Genomic DNA, 8,835 nt, shown 5'->3' on the forward strand with positions numbered 1-8,835 from the left:
TGAAGTCTGAATGAGTAAAGAATGGTTGTGGGAAGACATTTGCCTGCAGGTTCACCCGCAAATAGAATAAAACATATTCACGTTGGAATAAAGACACAGTGCACAGCAATTTAACCCAAGTTATTGTGTACCCAAGCAAATAGGCTGTAACTGGGAAGCCCCTTTCCACTGGATGGCGTCATTAACAAGGCTTGTATTGACTGCCCATGAGGGTGATCAATTTGTGAGGCAAAATACCCTTCTGTCTCCTGGGTCTTTGTGTAAAGAGAGTTTCCCCTCACTCCCAAAATAAATCAGCACTGTCAAATTTTAATCAGCAAGGATAAAAACTCTGTGACATACTGCTTTATTTTTAATAGGTTGTTTTAGTTCTGGTCCATTACTACAATAGTGAACAAAAATATTGTTAGAAGAGGGCCATTTTTAACATGAGTGGCAGCTTTTTAGAAAAAAAAAATCTCACACATTAATATCTGAAGGTGAAATTTCTATACGGAAACCTGTATGATATGCAAAAATATTTAATCAAATAAGCTGCTAAGAAGAAGATCATCTATCAGGTTGACATCTCCAGGAAAATCGCTGGCGTATTAGCCACTCCTACGTTACAAAATACGTGCATCTTTTTACCCAAATGGGGACCCTACATGTAGAAAAAGGCTATGCAGAAACTCGTCCTCATCTGTGTATTCTTTCTACAAGCATACAGATTCGCTAAACATTTCCAAACCACCATGAAACCTAGAAACGTTGCTTGTTTCTAATTTAAAACCGGACACCAAATGCAAGTCACTTGGACAGCGCATGCAAACCCCTGGAGCACCCTTCTCAATCTAGTGACTTTCAGATGTCTGGGATTGCAAATCCCAAAGGCTTGGGGAAGGCTACTGCAGAACCTATGGATGGTTCTGAACCATTCCTATCTGTGGAACACATACTTCTCATATGTATGTATGTATTCTGTATGCCAACGTATCTGAGTGATGCTCTTCTCTTGTTAAAAAATAAATAAAATCCAGTCTTGTTTAAATCCTTCAAAAGGAAAGAAGCCAAGGAGTTACAGACACCGAAAAGATAATCTACAGAGCTCCCATCTTCAAAATATTTGGCACAGTCTAAGCTAATTTGCCTAGTCAGCAACTAGTTCATCTCTTTCAGAAAGGGGAGTAGCAAATTCCTAACTCAAACTCTCTCCCAATGGTTCACTCCAGTCCTATTGCTGCAGCTACTATACTCCTTTTTACTGTACTCCCAAGCGATTGGGAGGCAAAGTAGAATAAGGAGGGTCAAGATGTGGTCCCATGGACCTCCAGTTGCCACCCTGTATTCCAAGAGCATTGCAAAACTATTCTGTTCAGGCTGCAGTCACCAAAACTCAAAGCAATTAGCCGAAGCACAGAGAATCGGGACTGCTTTTCAAGACAAAAAACAGAACACACTTCCCATCTTTCTGCACTTCCCAACTTGTGGGTAGGAGAGGTTCACTCTGCCTCACCTTTTTGGGACACTGTTAGTTTGGACTTTTGAAATCAGCTCTGTAGGTAAAGGAGAAGGTGCTCTCAAACAATTAAAAAGCCACCTGGCTACCTGCAAAGAGGGCACAAGTATGTGAAAGCACACACTCAGCATTCAGCAGAGGCACGAGTGCCTTTTGAATTTTGCTGACAAACTGAAACAGCTTTTGTATGCAAGCTGCAGCCCATCACCATTCAGACTCACCTGAAAAAGAGAGAAACCTCATTCACCACAGACCTCTGAAAGTCCTAGCCCTACCATGACGCTTTTAGGCAACTGAGCCGTTGCTTGAACAATAAAGAATCTTGTGGCACCTTAGAGACCAACACTTTTATTAAAGCATAAGCTTTCCTGGGTCAGAGTCCACATCATGACAAGCACCTGATCTAATGAACTCTAGCCCATGAAAGCTGATGCCACAACACCTGCAAGTCTTTTTACATTTCTAACAGATCTCATTGCTTCTGCTGCAACAGATTAAACCATGGCTACCTCTCTGGAAGCTGAGCCACAGCTTGCCATTTTCAGAGGAGTCTTATCTCTATGTACTCCTTTAAAAAAGCTGAAAAGACAGAAAGGGAGCAATAGGTCCAATTCAGGAAAGCGAAATAAGCCTTAACTTATGAACTAGAGTAAAAAACAGCCACAGTGAAGGATGTGGGATGAAAAGAACGCTCAGGAAATCAGTGATGCTGGAATAGTTAGCAAGTGACCATAAGCATAATTAAATTAAAAATCAGCATTACACAAAAATACGATGTTAACACACTTGGTGGGAAGGAAGACGAAAAGACAGCCACATAAAAATAAAATATGATACCGTGGCACAAACCTGGCAAACAGCACACCTAGGATTATTCCACATACTATGTAACATTATGAACAATATTCTAAGGCAGACATGTATAGATAAAGAACTTCAATATTACGTTCTCAGCTATACATATAACTAGGTACACCTTTGGGTGTGGCTGCTGAAAATTTCAGCAATATCCCCTTGTTTTTTTACTATTTATTATAGATTAATACCAAAATGTCCTCCAGCAATTTGCACACACAGGGTTGGTGCCAATGTTAGCCATACTCAGAGTAGAACCACTGAAATTAATGGACATGACTTAGGTCCATTAGTGGTCTACTCCAAGTAGAAATTAGATGGATACAACCCGCAATTTCTTTTTAAAATTAACATCAAGTTTTAACAGTAACACCACAGGAACCCCTCCCCCCCAAAAAACAGAGTTAAGAGACAGCAGTGAGCATTTTTGTCATAATTCCTCAATAGCCTGGAAAAAGAGATACATCTTAATCCACTGTAACATCCCTGCTGCCTCTATTCTATTCTATCAGTAACCCAGCAGCAGCCATACCACAGGGCAGACACCAGCTGCAGCTGGCTCTTCTCCCCAACTGTCGCCCACCAAGTGACAGGCCCCAACTGAACTATTTCCACCGCAGCCAGAAACAATCTCTTTAAGAACTGGCTCCTGGGGTAGCTTTCTTTTCTTTCCCCCTTCCCCTCCCCTCTTTTCCTTGTGCATCATTCCTTTTGTAACACTGTGAGCCTGAGAAAAGACAGAATCTTACAACTGGATCCTGAAAAGCTCCTTTTTTGGCAAAAAACAATTAATGCTCCATGGCAGGAATGCTCTCTGAAACTAGGGAAAATCCAGAGGTGCTTAAAAACGTGCTGTTGGGGGTGGAGGGCGGAAGAAAAGTAAATCCCGAAATATGTCTTTTGAAAAAATTGTTCCAACCCTCAATATGTTTTTATATCTTCCCCCTCCTCCCTAAATGGCCCTTTAATGGCAGATCTGACTCTTAAAATTATATTTTGGCTCCCGAGAACTGGGTATCTTATTCTCTGTTGTGGAAAGGGGGAAACTGAAATACTTCACCCCAATAATTCCCACATACATATCGATTTTATATTTATATTTATATTTATATAAATATATATATATACAGTGTTACCTCAGGTTACATACGCTTCAGGTTACAGGGCCTCCCGCTGCCGCTGCGCCGCTGGAGCACAATTTCTGTTCTCATCCCGAAGCAAAGTTCTTAACCCAAGGTACTATTTCTGGGTTAGTGGAGTCTGTAACCTGAAGCGTCTGTAACCCGAGGTACCACTGTTTCTATATAGATAGATATAGATATTAATATAAATACATATAATCAATATGTGGGAATTACTGGGGCGAAGTGTATATATATAGTAGAAAGGGGAAGAATGAGATAGTCCACCCCAATAATTCCCATGTATGGATTATAGTATATATTACTAATATATATATATATATACTACTAATATATTAGATTAACATATTAATAGAGTATGAGAGAGAGAGAGAGAGAGAGAGGGAGCAGGGCTGACGTGTCAAAACAGCGCCCCCCCCTCCCAGCAACCACGCATTAATGTTATGTTAATACACCTATCTATGCAATATCAAGATGTCTCTCTATCTTACACCCTCTTTTCCTGAGGCCAAAGGGGCTCCCACAGGACAGCGCCCTCCCTCGGGCTGCTTCTCCCTCCTCCCCACAAGCGACCAGGCCCCATTCACCTGAGAGAGCGAGAGAGCAGGGCTCCCCTGTCAAAACAGCCCCCTCAGCCACCAGCCCCGGCCAGCTCGCGGGTTAGAGGACAGGAGAGGCCATTCCTCACCCGCCCCAAAAGCCGCAGCTCCCACTCCGGAACCGGAAGCACCCCAGAGCCATAGAGCGTTGGGAACGCGACGGGACAGAGCGCCTGCATACCTTCCTGGCCGAAGCCCCCATTCGTCCGGAGTGAGTCGCGTGACCGGTGGCCGCAAGGGCCAATCACAGCGCTCCTCAGCCCTCCCGCCTTCCGTTCTCTGGAAACATCCCCCTCTGCTGGACAGTAGGTGGTAAAGCATCGCAAGGAAGCGCCCGCGCCGGCGCAGGAGGAGGCGAAAGCTCTGTTGGGGGGGGGGGTCTGTATCTTAAAACGGATCCCCCATCCATCCCATAATCCACAAACATGCATTGGGAAAAGGCAGGAAGGGGCGGAAAGCCAGCTTTAGCCCCTGAACGGCAGCGCAAGGAGTTAAGAGCCCGGCTGGATCAACCAATGGCCTCATCTGGTCATAGAATCCTAGTTGCAAGGGGAACCCAAAGGTCATCCAGCCCAACCCGCTGCAATGCAGGAATATGCAGGTGGCCCCGTATATGGGGATCTTGGTGCTGCCAGCTCTAACCAACTGAGGCAAGGCCATCCTGCTCCCACTTGGCAGCGGCACGGGAAATGGAATAAGGTTACACAGTGGCCACCAGGGTGTCTGTGGGAACAGCAGCGTAGCATGGGTTGTCAGCATCCGGGGCAAGGCAAGTAATTTGCACCCCCTAACCCGGGGCAAGGCAAGTAATTTGCACCCCCTAACCCGGGGCAAGGCAAGTAATTTGCGCCCCCTAACCCGGGGCAAGGCAAGTAATTTGCGCCCCCTAACCCGGGGCAAGGCAAGTAATTTGCGCCCCCTAACCCGGGGCAAGGCAAGTAATTTGCGCCCCTAACCCCTAACCTGCCGCCGCTGCCAGCTTCTTCTTGCTGCTGCCTGGGCTGGGGTATTTACGGTAAGGTAGCCACGGCGGCAGCGGTGGCGGGTCCGTGTCAGGTGATCTGAGGCGAGTTGCCACTGGTGCTGCCGCCCAAACGACACCGCTTGCCCGGAGGAGGAGGGCAGAGAGGCGAGGAAAATGCAACATGGCCCAGCAGCTGCAGCAGCTGCGGCGGGGCTGTGAGGAGGGGCTGCCTGGCGCGCCCTCCATGGCCCTGACGTGCGGGGACCGCGGGGAGCGCTGAGAGCCGCTGCATGCCGGACGCCTTCAGCCCGGACGCGCGCACAGCTCGTCGGTTCCGCGAGATATGGGGCTCTGCTACAGCCTGCGCCCGAGGCTCTTCGGCGACTCCGGAGGCGGCGAGCGCCCCCCCCCCAGATGTTGCGCCCGGTGCAGCCGGCCCCCCCTGCACCCCCCACGCTACGCCACTGTGTGGGAAAATCCTCAAGCAGCAGGATCCGAGGGCAAAAGCGCTCTCCCCTCCTGTTGTTTCCAGCAACTGGGATTTGGAAATATTGCTGCCTCTAACAGTGGAGGTACAGCACAGCCCCCCTGGCTAGTAGCTGAAATAAATAAATTAAGGTCACACACACACACACACACATTAAAAATGTTCATGGATGTGCCAGGCAAACACATACATAAATGTATGAGCCACATGTCTGAGGCAGCACAGGAGGGCAGCCCTGGAGCCATTTTGGCTCCCAAACTGACCAAATGTTTTCTCTGCAAGGTCAAAGGAAAAATGGAAAAGCCTCCCCATTGTCTTTTCATTCACAATACCTGTCTTAAGGGTATATCTGTGTATGAATAGGGTGTGAGCCTGTGACCTGGCTCAGGAACTAAGCATTTATTATTACAAAAGACTGGCCAGGCTCCCCAGAGTATCCAATCAAGTAAGTATTAACAGGTAACCTGCCAGACAGGAGATAAACAACGCACTCAGATTTCTGCTGTAGACCGCCCTTTCTGTGATGTAGGTATAATGTGTCTGGGGGTGGTCTTGGACTCCAGGACGGGCAATTTAAAATGCCTATATAAGGGCGGACCCACCTGGGTTCTGCTCCTCCTCCTTTCCTGCGTGTGAGGGGCGTGTTGCAACAGTTCAATAAAGATCAGGCTTACTAGCTGCTTTGCTTCTCAATATTCTCTGGTTGGCCTCTGTTCTTTTCTCCGACTGATGGAGAACCTACAACGGACTCTATAAGGGCTCGTGTCTCCCATAAGGGAACAAGGGCAGATTTTCATTTATTACATAGCCATTGATAGCCTTCTCCTCTATTAATTTGTCTAATCTTGGTTTGAAACCATCCAAGTTCGTGGCCCTCATTCCCAAGAGGGGTTAGGTTGGCTCCAACTATGCTGGAGGCTAAGACCTACCTGCTCAGCCAGGCCTGTGGAAAATAAGGAGCAGACAGTGCTGATCACTAGGCTCCTGTTGGGGCAAATTATATTTAAATTGCTGTTTTCAGATCTGCATTGCCATTGTTCTTTTTAACCAGTTTTGTTTTTATTATTCTGTATTTTATAACTGATGTTTTTAAACTTTTGTAAAAACCACCTTGAAGCCCAACTTGGGAGAAAGGTGGGATATAAATATATTAAATAAACAAGATACCTGGAAATTCCACCTTGAGCTCCATAATTGAAGAAAGGTGAGACACAATTAATAGAATATAATTTTTTAAAAAAGAATAATTCTAGGCCCAAGGGGTGGGGTTGACCTGTCCTTCAAAAGTGCCAGGGCTGAAATAAACTTGCCCTCAGAAGACACCTCCTTTGACTTACGATCTCTGCTCCCTAACTGCCAAAAAGTGTGGAGCAGCTTTTCCAGATGACTTGCTTACTGAATACTCACCTGGGTTTGTCTCCGGGGAGGCTAGAAAACAGTTGCGTCAAAGCAAGCGTTATCCTACGCTGTCAACTCTGTTTCTCCCTCACTTTCCTTATGGCAAAAAGTGCAGTCCTCTGAGGAAGTAGGCTTGCTGTGCAAGAGCTCCACCTCAGCTTTAATTTAATTTAACTAATCCAGAATGCGGCAGCCAGACTGGTGACTGGGGGCGGCCGCCGAGACCACATAACACCGGTCTTGAAAGACCTACATTGGCTCCCAGCACGTTTCCGAGCACAATTCAAAGTGCTGGTATTGACCTTTAAAGCCCTAAATGGCCTTGGCCCATACACCTGAAGGAGCATCTCCACCCCCATCATTCTGCCCGGACGCTGAGGTCCAGCGCCGAGGGCCTTCTGGCGGTTCCCTCATTGCGAGAAGCAAAGCTACAGGGAACCAGGCAGAGGGCCTTCTCGGTAGTGGCGCCTGCCCTGTGGAACGCCCTCCCATCAGATGTCAAAGCGATAAATAACTACCTGACATTCAGAAGACATCTTAAGGTAGCCCTGTTCAGGGAAGTTTTTAATCTGTGATATTTTAGTGTATTTTTGGTTTCTATGGAAGCCGCCCAGAGTGGCTGGGGAAACCCAGCCAGATGGGCGGGGTACAAATAAGAAATTATTATTATTATTATTTAATTGCACAACCCAAACTTGCTGATACGGGACTGAATCCCACCCGAAAAGGGCAAGTCTGTGAGCATCCAGCGTTGTTGGAAGTTAGCAACCGACAAGGAAACAAGCCCCGTACACAATCAGAAGCAGTGCCTGTTTTATTAATACTTCACATCTTTCCAGGGCTCAGCCTTGGCACAGAAAACAGGTTATAGGGCTAAAATTAAGCCAGTAATAATGCATACATTTGAAAGGTAAGCCCAGAGAAGGTACAGGACTTCGTTCAAAAGGACCCATCCAACATTACCATCATCCAAAGATATATAAATTATCCTTCCTGCCTGGTTACAGATTCTGTGACAGCTTTTGAAGATTTATTTTCCTTACACACCTTGAAATGCTTTTTTTAAAGAGTGATTATATGACCATGGGGTTGGAAATCAAGTGGTTGTGTTTTTTTCTTATTATAACAACATCAAAATCCTTTCAGCTACTTCAACCTTTAACCTTAGGCAACATTTGGTTTTAAAGTTACAGAAGCAGGAAGAAACATGAAGAAGGGAGAATGTGACAAAAACCATTTGCCAGTACTGAGGAGATGGCGATGTCTTCTAAATTCAGAATGGTGCCTAGGAACAGTTTCATTGCCAAAAAGGAGAAAAAGGCAGGGGGAAGCTATCTATGGTGCTCTCCTCTTTCTAGGGATCTATTCTGTTTCCAAGGATGAGCTTTTATAGAAAGGTCACATCCCTTTTGCTGGTAGCTGCTAAGGACCTGCAAGGTCAAGGTCAAGGTCACCTTGGGTTGTATCCAAGGTCAGTTGCACTCAGAAAAGACCAGGGCTTTTTTTCAGTCAGAACTCACCAGAACTCAGTTCTGGCACCTTTCAGAAGGGCGCCATTGCCATTCTAAGAGAACGAGAGAGGCGCTCATTAGTGAGTTCCAGCCCTTCTTTTTCTAGAAAAATAGCACTGGAGAAGACCCATTTAAATTACAGTGGTGCCTCGCAAGACGAAATTAATCTGTTCTGTGAGGCTCTTCGTATAGCGGTTTTTTCGTCTTGCGAAGCAAGTCCATTGACAGCTTAGCAGATTAGCGCTATTAGCGGTTTAGCGGCTTTTAGTGGATCAGCTGATAAGCGGCTTGTCAGCGGATCAGCTGATAAGCGGCTTAGGGCTTAGGGAAAGGGGGGGGGAGGGAAAAAAAACCCCGCAGGAACTCGCAAGACATTTTCGT

This window comes from Podarcis erhardii (genome assembly GCF_964252035.2).
Source record: "Podarcis erhardii genome assembly, chromosome: 7".
Classification (NCBI taxonomy): Eukaryota; Metazoa; Chordata; class Lepidosauria; order Squamata; family Lacertidae; genus Podarcis; species Podarcis erhardii.